Raw genomic sequence first — 8614 nt, 5'->3', positions numbered from 1 at the left:
CTCCCTGGAGGCAGTCTTTGTTTCACAACATATTTTCAACCAGACTTTCTTTTTGCAAACATGTCTTGTCTGCACAGGCACAGGAGCACCCATGTCCCAAAGGGTAGGGTTTGGCCAGTCTGGTCATACCCCTCTCTTCCTTGAACTTTCCCTATGGAGCTCAGTTGGGACAGAATGAAAAAGGCCAGAGCCTGACAAATATAGAGGTGGATTCTCATAGCCAACCGTGGCACTGAGAATAGAGTTCCCAATGGAGGAGTTAGAGAAAGGACTGAAGGAACTGAAGGGTCTTGCAACCCCATACGAAGAACAACAACCAACCAGAGCTCCCAGGGACTAAATCACAACCAAAGAGTACACATGGAGGGACCCATGGCTCCAGCTGTATATGTAGCAGAGGATGGCATTGAGAGGCTTCAGTGGGAGTGGAGTCCCTAGGTCCTGTGAAGGCTCAATTCCCCAGTGTAGAGGAATAGGGAAATACCAGGGTGAGGAGGCAGGAGGGAGTGGGTGGGTAGGGGAGCACCCTTATAGAAGCAGGGGGCGGGGGATGGGATAGGGGGTTTCTGGAGGGGAAACTTGAAATGTAAATGAAGAAAATATCCAATTAAAAAAAGACAGGAATGAGGAAGAATAAAAGGCACCTCTAGGATAGACAGGTATGGGAAGACCTCTAGGTATCTAGTTCATAAGCCCATCTCTCCCCTGGGATGGGCTTCTGCACCCAGTCCCAGGTTGGGACCAGAGGGCTAGCCCCCCACACCTTCCTAACTCTGCCAAAAGCAAATGTTATACGAAGAACTCCTGGTGCCAGGTTTTGCTGCAGTCATGAAGTGTTTATTGACCATGTTCTTCAAGCAAAGGCTTGAGTGGTATGGAAACAAACAAGGGGGGGGGGATACAAAGCCAAATCTTGCTCACAGAAGATGGAAGAGGAGATATTCTGGGTGACAGAGGCAAGTGATAATATTTAACAGCACTGGTGTTTCTGTCAGGGCTGGGACCATCCTCCTATCCATTCAGAGGAGTGAGTCACAACCCAGACACACCTGTGCGATGCTACCTAGTGATTACCTAGCCTTCCAGCAGCTAAAATCTCACAATTGTGTAAGCTCATCTCCAGTCAGGAGGTCTGAACAGAGTGTAAAATAAATCAACTGCTACCTAAGGGTTGCTGGAAGATAGAAAGGAGTAGGCAAGGGTATCCCTGGGAACAAAGGAAAGAGGATGAAGGGAACGTCTTCATCAGGGTTTTGATCCATGTGAAACTTCACTGGTGCATCCAAAGCCACAGGTTGGCTATGCAGACATCAACAAAGTAAAGAGCATAGCCTCCTTATGGCGCCAGGTCACATCCTGATCCTCAAGGACACACAGCCACCCAGAAATCACTTGCATCTGTAGAGGGACCAAACACAGGGCTGGTGAGCAGAAATCACTCTTCTGGGATAGGCAATGCATAAGGGTCAGGGATGAATATGACCTTAAAACAAAATAAAACTTGCTTGCCTTTGTTCCCCCCTCCAACTCCTTTTCTTTTCCCCAGTTCCTGTCCAGTGAGTCCAGAAAAGAGGAACATCAAGGATTCAACAAACAGGTACCCGAGTCATGAGGCCTGAAAAAAAGAGAAAAGAGCCTGACCCCACCTCATTTGTTACAGGATATGATTATGAAAGGGGCTATAAAAATTCAGGGGGTGGCTTTGTTCATAGCTGCCAAGGCACTATGATGCTTCCTCCACATGTACAGCAGATGCTTACCTGCCTTCTCATGACTTCCATCTCCAGGCCATTGAGCTCTTCCAGGCAAATCTCTGCCATTTTATCTGCCTCCAGATTGTTGGAAGAAAATGATACAAGGGTCAGAGGGGCTAGTGGTCATAGGCAACTTATAGAGCAATCAGATAAGCCTGGAAGTTTTTTGGATAAATACACCAGTCTTTCCCTTCTGTAGTAAAGAAGTGCGAGGGTCTGCCAGAGCATATGAAGATCCCAAATGGCCAAATGGCAATAGTACCCCAACACTTCAGGTACCTGCAACTGCTTCTTGACCTGGATGCTCACCAGTCCCTATGACCCTGCCCCCTGCTTGTTCCTCCCTAGGTAGCCAGGAACAAGGCAATTCATCCCTTACTGCTCATAAGGGAATCTCCCCCCAGGGAAGTTGCCAGGAAACTCCTGGAGATGGGCATCACCATGGCTCTGCTCTCTTGGCCCCTAGGGTATCTGCACCTGATGTCCCTACAGAAAGAAAGGAAACACCATTCCAAGTCACCTGCTCAGCCCCCACATTGTGGCAGAATCAACAGCGCACCCCATAGGAGTCACACGTTGTCATATCATTTTCCTACCCACTCACACTATGCCTATTGGTAGTTTCTAGCCTTGCATGCTTTGGCAAAGGTAGCACAGTGACTTACTTCTCTATCATCTGGTAGAACCTTTACATAAAGATATCCTTTGAAAGACCAAGCTATGTACTGAAGAAGAATGTAAACCTTCAACTTCATTTTAAGTAATTTAAAAGAAGATGCCGGCCTCATTGCGTTACTTACCTCGACTCTTAGTTGTCGGGAACGGTAACCGGGCCCCGGTGGTCTGCTTCTATCACCCTCGCCTTCTAACCCATAGCTATCATGCGTGAGTGCATCTCCATCCACGCTGGCCAGGCTGGTGTCCAGACCGGCAATGCCTGCTGGGAGCTCTACTGCCTGGAACATGGCATCCAGCCTGATGGCCAGATGCCAAGCGACAAGACCATTGGGGGAGGAGATGACTCCTTCAACACCTTCTTCAGTGAGACAGGAGCTGGCAAGCACGTGCTCCGGGCAGTGTTCGTAGACTGAACCCACAGTTATTGATGAAGTTCGCACTGGCACCTACTGCCAGCTCTTCCACCCTGAGTAGCTCATCACAGGCAAGGAAGATGCTGCCAATAACTATGCCTGTGGCCACTACACCATTGGCAAGGAGATCATTGACCTTATCTTGGACAGAATTCGCAAGCTGGCTGACCAGTGCACGGGTCTCCAGGGCTTCTTGGTTTTCCACAGCTTTGGAGGGGGAACTGGCTCTGGGTTCACCTCCCTGCTGATGGAGCGGCTCTCTGTCGATTACGGAAAGAAGTCCAAGCTGGAGTTCTCCATTTACCCAACCCGCCCAGGTTTCCACTGCTGTAGTTGAGTCCTACAATTCCATCCTCACCACCCACACCACCCTGGAGCACTCTGATTGTGCCTTCATGGTAGACAATGAGGCCATCTATGACATCTGTCGTAGAAACCTCGACATTGAGCGCCCAACCTACACTAACTTTAACCGCCTTATTAGCCAGATTGTGTCTTCCATCACTGCTCCCCTCAGATTTGATGGGGCCCTGAATGTTGATCTGACAGAATTCCAGACCAACCTGGTGCCCTACCCTCGCATCCACTTCCCTCTGGCCACTTATGCCCCTGTCATCTTTGCTGAGAAAGCCTACCATGAGCAGCTTTCTGTAGCAGAGATCACCAATGCCTGCTTTGAGCCAGCCAACCAGATGGTGAAATGTGACCCTCACCATGGTAAATACATGGCTTGCTGCCTGCTGTACCGTGGTGATGTGGTCCCCAAAGATGTCAATGCTGCCATTGCCACCATCAAGACCAAGCGCAGCATCCAGTTTGTGGACTGGTGCCCCACTGGCTTCAAGGTTGGCATTAATTACCAGCCTCCCACTGTGGTACTTGGTGGCGACCTGGCCAAGGTCCAGAGAGCTGTGTGTATGCTGAGCAACACCACAGCCATTGCTAAGGCCTGGGCTCGCCTGGATCGCAAGTTTGATATGATGTATGCCAAGCGTGCCTTTGTGCACTGGTACGTGGGTGAGGGCATGGAGGAGGGAGAGTTCTCTGAGGCCCGTGAGGACATGGCTGCCCTAGAGAAGGATTATGAGGAGGTTGGTGTGGATTCTGTGGAGGGTGAGGGTGAGGAAGAAGGAGAGGAATACTAGTTCATTCCTCCAGTCCCTGTATCATGTCAAACTAAAAACTCCAGCTCTAGCACTAGCTGCAGGCATCGATGCTTCTGTGCTGTTTCCCTTCTGTGATCATGTCTTCTCCATGTGTACCTCTAAGTTCTCCATTATGTCTCAAAGTAAGAGCTGTAAGAAAAGAAAAAAAAAAGAAGATGCCACTTTACACCATGGAGATTTATAAATTGTATAGTCATTCCTTGGTACTCGTGGGGACTGTTTCTAGACCCCAGCCCTGTGGTTACCCAAATCAGCAGATTCTCAAGTCCCTTATAAAAAATGTCATATTATAGCACAAGCATATCTTCTTATATAATTGAATTTTTTATATTAGTTATAATGTCTAATGAAATGTAAATGCTATTTTATGCTATATTGTAAAGAGAACCATGGCAAGAGAAAAGTCTGTATATATTCTCTACAGGTGTAATTGCCCCACCCCCACCCCCAAATATTGTCCACTAATGGTTGGATGACTCAATGGACGAAAGACCTATGAATGCAGAGAGCCAACTATAGGTGTATTCTCCAGTCAGCATGTTTGTTGGCATGAAGATTTCCAGCCCTGAAGCCCTAGCATTGCATGAGACAGCCCTGATCTTTCAGTGGACCATTCTGCTCTCATTTACTTCCTCCTCCCAACAATCAGCTTCTATCTATATCTACCAGGGGCAGGCAGGAACCCCAAAATTAAGTATTCGCCACCCTAACCTAGCTACCATACATTAATACCCCTTTCTTGGGATGAGATCCGGTAATATTCCAAAATGACTGACCTGAACCAGATCCAGCAGGCTTTTGCTCTGCCCTTGGATGTCTTTGGATTCCCCTCAAAGACCAGGAACCACGGTCTGTCACTTCTAGAAAGAAGAACAAAGACTTCTGTGAATACTGTTAAACATTGTGCCTGAACTTCCTAGATACTGGGGACTGCAGGAAAAATGCCCCAAAGGTTTAGAAATCATTCAGTACCCACTCACTTCTGACCCCAGTCTATCTATTCATCTATTTAACAATTCAGTATGTATTTATGGGCACTGGGCCTAGGATTCTGTACAGTGATCCCTGATCAACAGGTAAAATCTCAAATACCAACTATCTCTGTATAAGAGAGAATAGGAAATACAAATAAGGAAAGAATTTATCAGTGTAAATTCAGATAAGCAAATGATCCATGGATGATTAAAAACCCAAACAAGCTAATATAGCAGGACAGAAGCAGGAATTAACACTGAAAGTCCTAAAAAAAACCAAACCAAATAGCCTTGCAGACTAAGTGAACAGCATACACAACAGCTGTGGGATGCCGGAGAAGCACACATAGATCCACATGACTAACTATAGCCAAGGAGCCGTTTAAGGGATTCTCACCTGGCCTCACCAGCTGTTCTTGGCTTTGTTCAATGTTTCCAGTCCCCAGATTTTCAGAAGTGGACATTTCTAACTCTTCTTTGACACCGGAGGAGCTTCTTGCCATCAGCACCAGGTATTCATTTATAAGTGTGTTCAGGGTAGACGGCACAGAGAAGACACTTGGAAGCGCTCCTCTTCCAGGGGTAGGAATGCAAGGGACTTATACTGTCAAAAGAAGGCAGAGCCAGGTCTCCCTCTCTTCACTCAATCCTTGGATTTGCACCTTGTGGTCCCACTGTATGTTGTTGTTGGAACTGGTGGCCTTCATTACTGCTGTTGTGTAAGCAACTTAGGAGAAGAAATAGGGCTCCAAGAATTGCCGCTTGTGGGAACTGCCTTGATTCACCACCCCTTGATTTTGCTACTAGTGGGTAGGTTGGGCCCATCCTACATCATGGTCTAGGAAGAAACAAAGGCTGGTACAGTGTGGAAAGCCGCGATAGCATTCACCATTACAAGATGGCGCTGGCTTCTGCTGTGCCAGCCCGACTTCCTTTCAGGAAACTAGCTGTGTGCGCATGTGCAAGAGTGTGTTCGCGCCAAGTCTTTGCCCACCCCGGGGCGTGCCAATGAGATCATGGGTAAGCGACCAATCAGGCGTGGACACGCCACATTAGGGTGTATATAAGCAGCGCCATTCTGGGGCTCGGTCTCTTCCTCTTTAAGATGCAATAAACACTTTGCTACAGAAGGATCCTGGTGTCCACGCGTCGTTCTTGCTGGCGAGACGTTGGGCACGCGACAGTATAGGGCACGCGACAGTATAGGTTCCAAGCATCCATAAGTGTCCAAATCAGTGTCAGGTCCCAGGCTTATTATGGTTCCCACAAGCCCAGCATTGCCTAATAATCTAAGGTATAGCCCTCTATCAGAGGAGATTCTCTGTATAGAACATCCTGCCTCCTCCAATGCAGAGTCACTAGGCAAAGCAAATGACCTTCTCTGATCTTAATCCTAGGCAGGATGCAGGAAGGGATAAGAGAGTCACTTGTGTACACTGGTGTAAATTTCAGCACTCCCTCAATTTTCCTACTAATTAGACCAGCTGAATGTGTCGGTTTAGTCAGGTCCTGATCCCCAGTGAGACCACCAAACACTCATCTCTCAATATGTCTGCAAAGGTATGCTGTAACTGTAATTAATATTCCTAGTGGACTTTACATGAAGGGAGTGCCACTCAGCCAGGTGCTAGTACTCAACCAATCTGCTCAAAGAATCCAGTGCAAACATTAAGGCTTCCAGGAAGAAGACAAAACTCTGCTCCAGGATTGCAGCAACAATGTTTGCCTGAGTTCCCACCAGTCACCTTTTAAGTTCCAGGAGCCAATTGTTTAAAAGAATTCCTATATACTTACAAATCTGCACGTACATCCTGTCTGCTATGTTCCTCTGTAGTGCCGTAGGCTGATATCATTATTAATGGTCAAATCCTGGCTCTAAAGTCCCAGAGGCACTGAAGGAAGAAGAGGTTATGTGTCAAAGGAATCAATCACAGCTGGGCCCAGCTAGAAAGAGGAAGAGAGAAGACAAAGGGGGTGGGGAGAAAAGGAGGAAGGAAGAGGAGGAAATAGAGAATGTGACTTGGCAACCCTTACCCCCACTAGCTCACTTGTTCAGCTCAAAATTACTATAAGTGGGTCTTGATTGCCTTCAGTAAAACCCAGGAGTGCTAGAAGCTGAGTCTCCATTTTTGTGCAACCACAGTTGCCAGATTGAACAAATAAAACTATACTAATGAATAAATTGGAACTTTAGATAACAAAAAGTCATTATTAACATCAGTATCATGCTCCATGCAACATTTGAAATCTACTTACACCAAAATTATTCACGTTAATTTGGGATCCAAGTGCAAATTGATATCCTGTAGTTTATTTGACAACCGGGTCTTGCCCTTCATCCTCAAGATCTCAGTATTGGTAGAACAATGCTATTGTTTGTTCCCAGTCTGTCTTTTAGACAATGGAGCTAATAGTTTTCTCTCCCTACATGGTGGCTGGATTGAGAGAAGAGCTCAGAAGTCAGCTGCACTGACTTGACACATAGCCTTGAACTAAGGTTCCTTGCTCTGGCTCCTCACCTCTGGCTGCCAACTCAACTTGCCCCACTGGGGCTTCCTGGCAACAGAGACAATGGTCTGTGTAAATTTGGAGGCACTGCCCCCTGGTGGCATAGCAACCCAACACCTGAATCAAAGCAAGATTGGAGATGCTTCTTTTGTCATTCCTGGGCTCCCAAGGTCACCCAGAAACACCAGCACTCAACCTTCTCCTGTACCTTCTCTTGCATTAGATGCCAAAATTGGCTGGGAGATAAGACGCAATCTTCTGCATGACTTTAATTTTGTTACATAGAACATATCTAAGTTTATGTAGCTTTAGCTATATCATAATTTCCATCTTAAATGTCCCTAAATGTTTAATTCAAATACTCTGAAAGTCTTCCAGAGTCTACTGTGTTAATCTTGGAATTTCAAAGGTCTATAGTTCTTCCAAGTCTCCCATCATACCCAGGTCTAGAAAGATGGCCGTGGCCACTGTGTAAAGTGGGCTGCAGAAATCCAGTGCTTCAATGGTAGGCTTTCAAATAAGAAGCCAAGAGGTTCTTGCATAGAAGTTAGACAGATTTCCCTGGAAATGCAAAGGAAGAGACCAGAACACTTTTTGCTTAGAGGTGGATATCTAAGTTGGCAGCGTGCAAAGACTTCACTCAAATAAAATCTTTTATCTGAGGAGTGTGCTATTAACCAACTTATTTTGTAAGAGAACAGAATGTTCTGGGCTTCCCAGCTGTGTCAGAACAGAAGTATCAAATTTCTTTTCAACTCAGCCTACAACCTTTCTCCCCTCACCTGTGAACACCATGAATGTCCAGAGCTGTTCGCTTCTAAAAAGCAGTGAGCCTAGGTGTTTCTGGGCATTCTTCTTCACAGGCATGAAGCCATACAAGAGGAAGTGACACTGTGGGGTTCAAAGGCATGTGTGTTAATGACTTTGACTTGTACTGGCCAAGGAGACTGCACAAAGTGGGACCCACCAAGGGAAATAAAATGCCTATTTTATTTTACAGCAGAATGAACAAAAGATATTATGGGACTTTCTAAACAGGCATCATTATAATGGAAAAAATGGTATCTATCTCATTGTTGCTTTGATTTATAATGCTTTAATTATGAATAAACCTGAGCAAT

At 46.3% G+C, this 8614-nt stretch overlaps 1 pseudogene; it reads left to right on the top strand.

The window, feature by feature from the left end:
• Positions 1–2541: 2541 nt before the first annotated feature.
• Tuba1b-ps11 (tubulin, alpha 1B, pseudogene 11) lies at positions 2542–4164 on the top strand (annotated as a pseudogene).
• The last annotated feature ends 4450 nt before the right edge of the window (positions 4165–8614 follow it).

Source organism: Rattus norvegicus, chromosome X (genome assembly GCF_036323735.1).
Source record: "Rattus norvegicus strain BN/NHsdMcwi chromosome X, GRCr8, whole genome shotgun sequence".
NCBI lineage: Eukaryota > Metazoa > Chordata > Mammalia > Rodentia > Muridae > Rattus > Rattus norvegicus.
This window is presented reverse-complemented; position numbering and strand designations above follow the sequence as displayed.